Consider the following 13,878-nt stretch of genomic DNA (forward strand, 5'->3'; position numbering starts at 1 on the left):
TAGTTTGCCCGTGTATCTTTAATTATAGTAGGTTATGTTTTAGATCAAGATTAGAGTTTGTACCGTGCCCGGTTGGGACTATTCCCACGATTAGAAAGTCCGCTGGACTATAAATATGTATCTAGGGTTTATGGAATAAACAACAACTCACGTTCAACCCAAAACAAACCAGTCTCGGCGCATCGCCAACTCCTTCATCTCGAGGGTTTCAATCAGGTAAGCGACATGCTGCCTAGATCGCATCTTGCGATCTAGGCAGCACAAGCCCCATGTTGTTCATGCGTTGCTCGTACTGAAGCATCTTTGATGGCGAGCAACGTAGTTATCGTAGATGTGTTAGGGTTAGCATGGTTCTTCGTATAACATGCTTACGTAGTGCAGCCCTCGCATGTCTAGCCGCCCTCACGCCTATCTCAGGCGTGGGGGCGGCACCCTGCTTATTCATCATCTAGTAGATCTGATCCGTTACGATTGCTCCTTGCTCTGCAAGGATTAGTTTAATATCTGCAATAGTTAGGCCTTACAAAGGGGTGGAGGATCCAGCGGCACGTAGGGTGGCGTTCGCAAGTCCTAAACAGGATGTTCCGAGGATCAACGTCATGTTGGTTTTTAGGCCTTGTTTAGGATCGGCTTATGAGCACCGTGCGTGGCCGCGAGGCCCAACCTGGAGTAGGATGATCCGATTATGCGGTGAAAACCCTAAATCGTCGTAGATCTCATTAGCTATGTTTTGATCAAGCAGGATCACCAAGTATTCGTGCACCCCGTACGGATCATGGGTGAATCGGCTCTTTGAGCCGATTCACAGGATAACCTGAGAGCCGATCGAGGCTCGTATTTAATGTTTACGTGTATGCCATGCAGGAATTAAGCGAGGCATCCCCATCACCTTCCTGACCAGGTATAGGTCAGGTGGCACGCCCTTGCACTTCGCATCGCCGCGTGTGACCAGAAGAGCATTGCGGGCCGTCGCTCGGAGGGGTCTCAGCCAGCCGCAGCTCTAGGCTCTTCCCGGCTCTCCACTGTGTTGACAGGCCGCTGCCCGCCGGTGGGTTTTGGCAGTCAACAATGACATATAATGTGTATAAAACATGTGAGTATCATCATAAAAGTAGCATGGAACATAAGAAATTATAGATACGTTTGAGACGTATCAAGTAGCTGTATCTAATGATGTGAGTTCTGCTTCCATTGTTGAGCTCGTTAAGATGGTCTTCTTGCAAGACTTCCAGGAAACAGCGCCACCACCAAGAGTGAAAACATATCCACTTGTGGCCTTCATCTTAGCATCTGAAATCAAATTGGAATCACTATACCCTTCAAGTCCTCTTGGATACCCGGTATAATGAATTCCATAACTCATGGTTCCCTTTAGATAGTGCATTACTCTCTCAAGAACATGCCAATGATCATCTCCCGGATTGGCCACAAACCGGCTAAGTTTGCCCACGGCAAACGAGATATCAGGCCTCGTAGCGCAAGCTAAATACATGAGTGAACCAATAATTTGAGAGTATCTTAATTGATCTTTAGTTGCCTTTTCATTCTTTCGAAGCAAGACACTAGGATCATAAGGTGTGAGAGAAGATTTGCAATCAGCATAGCCAAATCTGTTCAACACCTTCTCAACATAATGAGATTGCACAAGTGTAATCCCATTATTCTCATCTCTCAATAGCTTGATGTTCAATATAACATCAGCTTCTCCGAGATCTTTCATCTCGTAACACTGAGATAAGAAGGTTTTGACCTCCTCAATCACTTTGAGACTTGTCCCAAAAATTAGTATGTCATCCACATACAAGCATAGGACAACGCCCTCACCCCCACCATGGCGGTAGTACACACATTTGTCAGCTTCGTTGACAACAAAGCACACAGATGTCAAAGTTCTTTCAAACTTCTCATGCCATTGTTTGGGTGCTTGTTTGAGACCATACAAAGATTTCTTTAATTTACACACCTTTCTTTCTTGACCTTGTAGTACGAAACCATCAGGTTGTTCCATGTAAATTTCCTCGTCCAACTCTCCATTTAGGAAAGCCGTCTTAACGTCCATTTGATGAACGAGAAGACCGTGTGAGGAAGCCAATGACAGTAGTACTCGAATGTTGGTCAATCTCGCCACAGGTGAGTAGGTATCTAAGAAATCTTCGCCTTCCTTTTGGGTATAGGCTTTGGCTACAAGCCGAGCTTTGTACTTCTCAATAGTACCATCAGCTCGAAGCTTCTTCTTAAATACCCATTTACATCCTACAGGCTTGCACCCATAAGGACGTTCAGTTAACTCCCACGTTCCATTAGCCAAGATGGAATCCATCTCGCTTTGAACCGCTTCCTTCCAGTAGTCTGCATCAGGAGATGCGAGAGCTTCTGAAATGGTAATGGGAGTATCATCCACAAGAGACACAATACAATCATTACCAAAAGACTTTGCGGTCCTTTGTCTCTTACTCCTTGTGGGAGCTTCATTGTCATCTTCATCAGAATCTGAACTCTCATCATCAGATTCCTCATCAGACTTCATAGGAGTTTCATGTATTGGATCAGATTTCCAACTAGACATGCCATGCATATCTCTCATAGGGAATATATCCTCAAAGAATGTAGCATCTCTTGATTCAAAGATGGTGCCAATATTCATGTTGTCTACTCCATATTTCACTACAAGAAATCTATAAGCAATGCTATGGACAACATAGCCAAGAAAGACACAATCCACGGTTTTTGGTCCAAGCTTTCGCTTTTTGGTGATTGGCAAATTCACTTTAGCCAAACAACCCCAAGCTCGTAGGTAGGAGAGTGTTGGTCTTTTCTTTTCCCATTCCTCATAAGGGGCAATCTCTTTATTCTTGGTTGGAACACGGTTTAGGACATGACACGAAGTCAATATAGTCTCCCCCACCATTCCTTGGATAAACCCGAAACATCTAACATGGCGTTAACCAAATCTGTTAGAGTGCGTTTTTCCTTTCCGCAATCCCATTGGATTGTGGGGAATTGGGAGGCGTCCTCTCATGGATTATACCATGTTCCGCACAGAATAAATTGAACTCATTAGAAAAGTACTCTCCACCACGATCGGACCGAACCCTTTTTATCTTTCTTTCAAGTTGATTCTCAACTTCAGCCTTATAGATTTTAAAGAAATCAAGAGCCTCATCTTTAGTTTTCAGTAGATACACATAACAGTACCTAGTGGAATCATCAATCAAAGTCATGAAATATTTCTTTCCACCTTTTCTCAACTCACCATTCATCTCACATAGATCTGAATTTACGAGCTCTAGTGGTGCCAGGTTTCTTTCCTTCGTAGGCTTGTGAGGCTTGCGAGGATGCTTTGCTTGCACACAAGCATGGCACTTAGAGCCTTTGACAAAGGTGAATTTCGGAATTAAACTCATATCAGCAAGCCGCGTCATACAACCGAAATTAACATGACAAAGTCATGAATGCCAAACATTTGTTTCATTCACACTAGTGCTTACATGGTTCACAACATTATCACAGAAGTCTTCTAGAGAGAAGCGAAACATTCCCTCACATTCATATCCCTTTCCAACAAAAGTTCCATACTTAGACAGTACAACTTTATTGGACTCAAACACCAACTTAAACCCATCTTTCATAAGACGGGAGCCACTAACGTGATTCTTCTTGATAGAAGGGACATGCAACACGTTCTTCAGTTGCACGATCTTTCCCGAAGTAAACTTCAGATCTACCGTGCCAACACCACGAACAGTAGCATGTAACCCATTCTCCATCATTAATGAGGAACCTCAGGCCTGGTAAGAGGTAAACATGGAGATGTCAGCACACACATGAACATTGGCACTTGTATCAACCCACCATTCTGTGGGCTGGAACACCGAAAGAACGGTAGGTAATAAATTACCATACCCTGTAGTTCCTTCCTCTGTGTTGCCAATGATCATGCTGACAGAATTTGAGTTCTGTCCAGCCTGATCTTTCTTTCCTTTGTGTTGTGGACAAAGATTAGCCCAATGGCCTGTCTCTTCACACACCCAGCAAGGATCTTTCTTCTCCGTTTTACCCTTCTTCTTGAAGTTGGTAGTCTGGGAGATTTCCTTGTTCTTTTCCTTGGACTTGTGGGCATTTTTCTGTACCATATTGGCAGCAGAACGTCCCTCGGTTCCTCCAGTGTGTTTGTCTTTTGCCCTCGCCTTCTCCTCAACATCCAGAGAGCCCGTGATATTCTCAACAGAGAACTCATGCCTCTGATGTTTCAGAGAAGTGGCAAAGTTCCTCCATGAAGGGGGAAGCTTAGCGACAATGCATCCCACGACAAACTTGTCCGGTAGCACACACTTGAGGAGCTCAAGTTCCTTTGCCATGATCTGTATCTCATGAGCCTGTTCTACTACAGATCGGTTCTCAACCATTATGTAGTCATTGAACTGATCCATAGCATACAGTTCACCTCCGGCATCGGCAGCACCAAACTTAGCATCCAGTGCATCCCACAGTTCCTTCCCATTTCGGATGTGCAGATAAGCATCAACCAACTTGTCTCCAAGCACACTTAGGACGGCACCCACAAAGATTACGGTGGCATCCACAAACGCTTTATCCTCGTCAGGAGTAAGCGGACCTCTGGGAGTACCTTCCGCAACTCGGTGCACGCCCATAGAAGTGAGCCACAAGAGGGTCTTATTCTGCCATCTCTTGAAATGAGAACCCGTAAACGGGCTCGGTTTGAGCGCAACAGCAAAACCAGACGGTGAAAGTTGCCTAAGCAGATAAGGTTTTTGGATTGTTGGATTATTAGGAAATTTTCGTGTGAGTTTAATTGCCGAAAGCAACATTACAGATGCACAAGCATACTTAACCACACACATCAGACTAAGCACATGCATCAGATCTGAACATGGAACAAGTAGCAGTGCAAGGGAGGAGAGGAAAAACACGTACATCGCGACTGGGAAGGTCGCACCAGCAGCAGCACCAGCACCACCATAGGAGTTGTTGATGTCGCCCATGGTGTAGTCGGAGTCGTCGATGAAGCGATCGAACCGGCGAAGAAGAGCAGCGAGCAGTCGCGCCGAGACGCTCCACAAAAACCTTATCGCCCGTCTCCCGGTGCAGGATCTCAACGGACGGGGTTTTGGAGGCCTGCTCTCCCGGACGGCTGTGCACGCAGTCGCCGGGATGGGGAAAACTAGAGAGTAACACAGCAAAAGGAACTTCGCGAGAGAGAGATCTAAGAGCATTGTTCTCCAGATCTGATCGGTCTCCTTGTATAGCCTGGGAGGAGAGCCACCCCGATCGCGTTGACACGCGTAGGAGGCCAGGGACACGCGGCGAGCATGCACATGCACGTCGACACGTACCCAACTTAGTTGGTGCACCAAGCAAAAATTTTGGCTTCCTTGAGTGTGTCTCGAACTCGAACTCGAACTCGAGTCACGAAACGCGACGTGCGTGACGTGACGTGAAGTGACGTGCCGTGCCTAGCCGTGGCGGGGCGGGCGGAGGAGGAGGAGTGCGCTGAGGGCTCCTTCTATTCTCACTCACTTGGAATGACTAGAACAGCAGCCCTTATATACCACTCCAACTCTCTCCCAACTAGCAAAGTTGGACTAAACTTTTGTCCCCCAGGGCTGTCCCAAGCTGCCAACGTGATGGGCCTTGAGATTTCAGGAATTGTAGACCACATGGGCTGACTTATTGGGCTGCAGCCCATCTACATTCAACAATGCATAAACCTTTTATATATTGTAAATCATATCTATATTTTTGCTAATATTATAAACCAAGATTATTTTTATATTAACTTTGGAAGTGAATCAAGTAGACTTGTTAGTCACTATTTGCATGAAAAGAAAATAGTTTGTTTTATAAAAGCCATAATATTTTTCTATCAAGGAGCATAGCCCCAGCCTCTGCATCCAAAGGATGCACACAACTTTCTTTTTTATTAAATTATTCGCAATGCCTTACAAGGAAAATACAAAGATCAATCTCGAAGCCTCTTTCCTAGCGACAACTCGCTATACCAACGATGAAGGGGGGACCATGAACAAGGTCATACTCCCTGACTGTACACCAACACACATCATCCAAAAAACAAAACTCTGAGGATGTGCCATTGCACACGTCGCAGAGTTCGCAACCGCCATCTATCTCGAACCCATCTCCAAGCGAGATCAACGTAGTAACCGTGCCAGGCCTGCCATCGATGTCACCATAACACCAAACAACTCCACCATCCTGCCCGTGTCCAGCAATCCTCACCCGTCTTCGATACCCCGCAGCTCCACGCCGCTGAAAATCATCGACGACAACGTGGTAGATGAACACCACTCCACCAAAAGTCGTAATATATGATTAACAAAATTTGTATCAGTGCCAAAGTACGAAGAATTAAAACATGTGTTTGGATAAAAGGATAAGATAAAGTCAATTTGCCTCCCTCCACAACTGGATTCCCTCCGTATGAGCCGGCCCGCTCGACAAAGACCAAATTCCGCTGGCAAACGATATGCCGGCCATCGGCAAGCATTGGGTCGGAACGACAATATCTCCCTCCGCCACGACCATTACCAGGAACATGTCCAGATCAAAGCAATCTACGCGTGAAGATGAGGACGTGAAGCGGTAGCCACCCCCTGCCGCCGGGGCGTGGTACTGCTCCTGTGTTGCCCCCTGGCCAAACAGTGCCAGGACGATGAGGGTCTGGTTTCCGTAGCACCTACTGACAGGGAAAGCGGCTGCAACAGGTGATCCAGGCGACCCGAGCGTCCCTGCCACCATTATCTGGGTGTTTCCAAAGTTTTAAATAGTCGGTTATAGTCCGGCTATAGACTTTGGAGAGACCTCCGCTAAGACTATATTATTTATAGACTAAATGAGAAAAACTGCTAATAGCCACCCCTAATAAGCCTCTAATTTAGCCACTAAAATTCCTCTTTTATTAATTTCTTTTCTCTTCTCCTTTTTAATTCATGTGTTCTGAATTTCTGTTCAATACAATTAAATAAAACTTGTGAGTTGAATACTTGAATATGTGTTTGCGTTAAATAGTTGAATGAGTTGTAGTTCGAATCATGTTTGAGTCATAGTTTTTCTCTTTTTTTGGCAAGATATAACTGAAATTTCTCCTATTTTTTTATAAAAATGCTAAATGATTTGCCCGCTATAACCTGAATATATCCTTTCTTAGCTTCTGAAAATATCGCAGCTAAATGAAATAGCCCATTATGGTAGATACGCATCCGAAGTCGACCTTGGTGATCAGTTGGACGTACAGTGAGTGCTACATAAAATAAGAGATAAGACAGTACATCTAAGTCTACATCCAAGTCAGTAATTAACCTCGATCGTATGCATCTGGAGTACATCTTCGCGCGCGCGTGCATATATGTCCAGTACATCTAAAACTTAAAAAACCCTGGCATGCGTCAAGATTAACTCTAGCACACATGTGACGAGGGCCTAAAGCTGTCTCTGAATTGGTCAGAGGAACCGATCGATGTCGAAATGGATTGCTCGCGGTAGCCATAGCTATGATAGGTTCAAAGGAAAGAGATTACTCTGCCATAGTGCACCTGGTACGTAGCTAGTATAAAACAGAGTTTAGGAAAAAGCTATATCACGATCAAGACCATAGAACGAAACCAAAGCGGTGCTAGTCCACTAGTAGAAAACCTCTCATCCATCTAAGCCATTGGTACCGGTTCCCTTACGAACCGGTACTAAAGGGGCCATTTGTACCGGTTTGAGGGCTCAGGTGGGCGAGGAGCTTTGGTACCGGTTTGGGAGGGGCTTTCGTACCGGTTCGTGTTAGGAACCGGTACGAAAGGTCTTCGGCCAAAATTCAGACGCGTGGTGGGGCCCGGGCTGGACCTTTGGTACCGGTTCTTAACACGAACCGGTACCAAAGGGTACCCAGCTATATCAATCGCCCAGATCTCTTCCCGAGCCCCCTGCATGCTGGCTCTCATTTTTCTCTTCTTCCTCACACTCTAAATTTTTCTCCACCTCTCACACTCCAATAATCTTTATTTTTCTCCACCATTTTAACAAGATTAACAACCTCCATCTATCCAAGGGTTAGCAATATCATCCTTTCTTCCGGCGTTCCTAATTTAGCTCATTTCTTTGGTAGTTTAACTCGTACTATTTTTCTAGTGCTAGCAAGGTGTTTGATGAAATGCCTAAGTTAGGGATTTTACTTTTTTTATAATCAATTTGAGCTGAAATTATGGTATATTTTGTAGGTTTTAATTAGTATCATCCCCGTCCTCACCGCCGTCGATCGCTAGCGTCGTCCCCTAGCCGGCACCATACAACCTCGGTGAGCCTCTTCTTTTTTATAAAAAAAACTTAGTTTTATGTGATGAACTTGAATATTAATTAAGTTGGTCACTCATATATCCATGATGTTGTGTACTTAATGATTTTTGATATACATATAAAATGCAGATGAGTCGACAATGGATGTACGGTGACCGATGCCATCCCGAGTTCATTACTGACATGCATTATTTTCTCAACGTGGCTGAGGCAAACAGGCAGTCGAATGGTTTCATGTATTGTCCATGTAGTTCCTGTAAGAATATGAAGGATTACTCTACCTCGAAGACCCTTCACGTCCACCTGCTGGAGAATGGTTTCATGCCCAGCTATAATTGTTGGACCAAGCACGGAGAAAGAGGGGTTATATTGGAAGACAACGAAGAAGAAGAGGATAGTGACAACTATCCCAGCTTATTCACTGAAGACGGTGGTAGTAGAATGGGGGAAGACGAAGCTGAAGAAGAGCTCATTTTCGATGAGCCGATTTTTGATGACCCGGATGACGATTTGGGTCGGGCCATTCTTGATGCGAAGATGAACTGCGGAAATGAAAAGGAGAGGTTGAAGTTGGAGAAAATGTTAGAGGATCACAACAAACTGTTGTACCCAAATTGCGAAAATGGTCAGAAAAAGCTGGGTACCACGCTGGAATTGCTGCGATGGAAGGCAGAGAATGGTACTTCGACAAGGGATTTGAAAAGTTGCTGAAAATAATAAAGAAGATGCTTCCAGGAGAACGTGTTGCCCTCTAGCACGTACGAAGCAAAGAAGGTTGTCTGCCCTCTAGGATTAGAGGTGCAGAAGATACATGCATGCATCAATGATCATCCTCTACCGCGGGGAGTACGAGAATTTGAATGCATGCCCGGTATGTAGTGCATTGAGGTATAAGATCAGGCGAGATGACCCCGGCGATGTTGAGGGTGAGTCCACCCCCAGGAAGAGGGTTCCTGCGAAGGTGATGTGGTATGCTCCTATAATACCACGGTTGAAACGTTTGTTCCAGAACAAAGAGCATGCCAAGTTGTTGCGATGGCACAAAGAGGACCGTAAGAAAGATGTGATGCTGAGACACCGCCGACGGGTCGCAGTGGACAAAAATCGCCAGAGAGGTCAACTCATGTTCAGCTGCCGCAAGGAACTGACCATTGGGTCCAAGTACAGAGGGCTTTAATCCATTCCGGGAGCAGAGCTCCAGTCATAGCACCTGGCCAGTGACTCTATGTATCTATAACCTTCCTCCTTGGTTGTGCATGAAGCGGAAGTTCATTATGATGCCAGTGCTCATCCAGGGCCCGAAGCAACCAGGCAACGACATTGATGTGTACCTGAGGCCATTGGTTGAAGAACTTTTAGAGTTGTGGCGTGACGAAGGTGTACCTCGTGGGATGAGCACGAACAAAAGGAATTTAACCTACGAGCGTTGTTATTTGTAACCATCAATGATTGGCCTGCTCTTGGTAACATTTCAGGGCAGTCAAACAAGGGATACAATGCATGCACACACTGTTTAGGTGAGACTGACAGTAATTATTTGGGAAACAAGAATGTGTACCTGGGGCATCGTCGATTTCTTCCAAAACAACATCACGTAAGAAAGAGAGGAAAGCATTTCGGAGGTGAGGCAGATAACCGAACGAAGCCTACCCGCCCTAATGGGGAAGTTATATATGATATGGTCAAGGATTTAAAAGTGATCTTTGGAAAGGGTCCCGGCGGACAATCTGTTCCGCATGATGTTGACGGACACGTACCCATGTGGAAGAAGAAGTCGATATTTTGGGAGCTACCCTACTGGAAATTCTTAGAGGTTCACTCTGCAATCGACGTGATGCACGTGACGAAAAATCTTTGCGTGAACCTGCTAAACTTCTTGGGCGTGTATGGGAAGACAAAAGATACACCGGATGCATGGCAGGACCAGCAAAGTATCCACGAAGGAAACAACCTGAATCCAGAGAAGTATCAAGGTCCTGCCAGCTATGCTCTTACCAAAGAGGAGAAGGAGATCTTTTTTGAAGTCCTGAGTAGCATCAAGGTCCCGTCTGGCTTCTCGTCGAATATAAAGGGAATAATAAACATGTCGGAGAAAAAGTTTCAAAACCTAAAGTCTCATGACTGCCACGTGAGTATGACAAAATTACTTCCGGTTGCATTGAGGGGCTTCTGTAGGAAAATGTTCGAGTACCCATTGTGAAGCTATGTGCGTTCCTCAATGCAATTTCTCGAAGGTGATCAATCCACTTACTCTACAAAATTCTACAGAAGGATGTGGTCCAATGTCTAGTCAGCTTCGAGTTGGTGTTCCCACCATCCTTCTTCAATATTATGACACATCTCCTAGTTCACCTGGTCGAAGAGATTGGCGTTCTCGGTCCTGTATTTCTACACAACATGTTCCCCTTTGAGAGATTCATGGGAGTCTTAAAGAAGTACGTTCATAACCGTGCTAGGCCCGAAGGACGCATCTCCCAGGGCTATGGAACAGAGGAGGTCATTGAGTTTTGTGTTGACTTTATTCCTGACCTTAAGCCGATCGGTGTTCCTGAATCGCGCTATGAGGGGAGACTGCGTGGAAAAGGCACGCTAGGAAAGAAATCAGCAACGTGTATGGACAGACATTCTTTCACTCAAGCACACTACACAGTTCTACTTAATTCCATCTTGGTGGCTCCGTACAAAGAGGAACACAAGGAGATCTTACGCTCTAAATACCCGGAGCAACGTGAAGATTGGATTGATGGAGAACACATGAAGACTTTCGGCGGTTGGTTGCAAACACGTCTCATGAATGTCACCGATGACGAGCAGCTATACTTGTTGGCCAAGCAACCATCTTCTACTATATCGACTTTTCAAGGGTACGAGATTAATGGGAACACATTTTACACTTTCGCCCAAGACAAAAAGAGCACCAACCAAAACAGTGGTGTCCGCTTTGATGCGGAAGATGGAAATGGGAACAAGGTCACATATTATGGGTACATAGAGGAGATATGGGAACTTGACTATGGACCTAATTTCAAGGTCCCTTTGTTCCGGTGTAAATGGTTCAACTCAAAGACGGGGTACGTAGACCCGCGATGCGGAATGACTACGGTGGATTTCAAGAATCTTGGGTACGACACCGAACCATTCGTCCTAGCCGTTGAAGTGGCTCAGGTTTTTTATGTGAAGGATATGTCTAGCAAACCAGAAAAAAAAAAAGAAAAGAAAGGCAAGAGGACACATCATACGATGAGCCAAAGCGGCACATAGTTCTTTCAGGAAAAAGAAACATCGTGGGAGTAGAGGACAAGACAGACATGTCAGAAGATTATAATAAGTTTGACGATATTCCACCCTTCAAGGTAAAAATTGACCCAAGCATCATCTTAAACAATGAAGATTGTCCATGGTTGCGTCGCAGTAAGAAGAAAGGGAAACGAGCGAAGAAAACTCAGAAGACTAGCTAGCTACATATAGGGATCATAACTTGTGTATCTCAATATGGAAATCACTTTTGTGTAATGATGTTACTGTATGTAAGATATTAACAATGGAGATGGTTGGCTTGTTTTACTAGTTAAGTCACGGGCTTGCAGGGAAATTTTTCCGAGGCGGAACTTCCGAATATGCCATATATAGGGCATGTGCACCAAGGGCATATTCGAGAAGTTCCGCCACGGGAGATTTCCCAACCCTTTCCGCAACATTGTTAGAGGAGATGGAGTCTTCCACGGGCTTGCAGGACAAATATACCGAGGCGGAACTTCCGAAGATGCCATATGGCGTGTGCACCAAGGGCATCTTCGACAAGTTCCGCCACGGGAGATTTCCCAACCCTTTCCCCAACATTTGTTAGAGGAGATGGAGTCTTCCACGGGCTTGCAGGGAAATTTTTCCGAGGCGGAACTTCCGAAGATGCCATAGGGCGTGTGCACCAAGGGCATCTTCGACAAGTTCCGCCACGGGAGATTTCCCAACCCTTTCCTCCATCCATGGTGATGAAACTCTCCATCCATGTTGGCTTGTTGAGCTGCTTCCCATGGTGTATCGATGCTCCTTTTATAGGCAGAGCGTCCTTATCCTGCCGACAGCTTTAGTACCGGTTGTAGACACGAACCGGTACTAAAGGTTACCCACGCGTCCTTATCGCACCGACAGAGCGTCGTGCGCTACATACTTTATCTCATCGAGCAGGGCGTCCTTATCCTGCCGACAGCTTTAGTACCGGTTGCACCCACCAACCGGTACTAAAGGTTACCCTCGCGGCCTTATCCCACCGACGTGGCGTCGTGCGCTACATACTTTATCTCATCGAGCAGGGCGTCCTTATCCTGCCGACAGCTTTAGTACCGGTTGCACCCACCAACCGGTACTAAAGGTTACCCACGCGTCCTTATCCCACCGACAGGGCGTCGTGCGCTACATACTTTATCTCATCGAGCAGGGCGTCCTTATCCTGCCGACAACTTTAGTACCGGTTGCACCCACCAACCGGTACTAAAGGTTACCCACGCGTCCTTATCCCACCGACAGGGCGTCGTGCGCTACATACTTTATCTCATCGAGCAGGGCGTCCTTATCCCGCCGACAGCTTTAGTACCGGTTGCACCCACCAACCGGTACTAAAGGTTACCCACGCGTCCTTATCCCACCGACAGGCGTCGTGCGCTACATACTTTATCTCATCGAGCAGGGCGTCCTTATCCTGCCGACAGCTTTAGTACCGGTTGCACCCACCAACCGGTACTAAAGGTTTGCCTCTGTCTTCCCGCCTATTTTCTTCCCACGCTTTTCACCGGTTCCCGCCTTTGTCTTCCCGCCATTTTTTCACTATATATATGTAGGCTTGGCCACCATTTACATATCACATCTAGACTCATATCTGCAAACCTCATCATTCTCTCCCATGGCTTCCATCGCATCTCTAACCCCCCGGGAGGCGGAGGCGCTTTGCGCCTCGAACTACCCCTGCCCGCCGGGCTACCGCGTCCCGACCGGCTGGTTGCTAAGCGTCGGAGGCGTACCGGTCTCTCCAGTCCCTCTAGGTGTGGCGCGCGAGATGGCCATCACGAACCACTACTACTTCGAGCTCACGCCAGAGCAGCGGAGGAATCCCCAGTGGCATCCCGACTACAGCCCGACTTGGGAAAGCTTCTTCATCAATCGGCGTGAGAGGGCGCTTTCCAGGCATGAGGAGGGCGGTCCGCCTCCTTCGAACTTCAACGAGGCCGGCCGTCGGCTGTGGTGGCGCGGCCGGACTCTCCAGGGCGTCATGGCCTACCGTGGCCCCCGCCTGCGCTACCCTCAGTCCCAGCCCACGCGTGCTCACCCGCCGACCGGAGAGTACCGCGACCCCGATGCCAGCGACGATGATGACGGCGACTACGACGACTACAGTGGCGACTACTACAGGGCTAGGCACGAGTATGACTGAATGACTCCAACAGTAGAATTTGGCCATGTATCTTTAATTTTCAGTTAAGCTATGTATTTTAATTCGAGTTCAATCGTAATAAAATTTTATTCCCGCCCTTTCTTTCCCGCCTTTTTCCGTCGTACGTGGCGGGA

This window comes from Lolium perenne, chromosome 4 (assembly GCF_019359855.2).
Source record: "Lolium perenne isolate Kyuss_39 chromosome 4, Kyuss_2.0, whole genome shotgun sequence".
Lineage (NCBI taxonomy): Eukaryota > Viridiplantae > Streptophyta > Magnoliopsida > Poales > Poaceae > Lolium > Lolium perenne.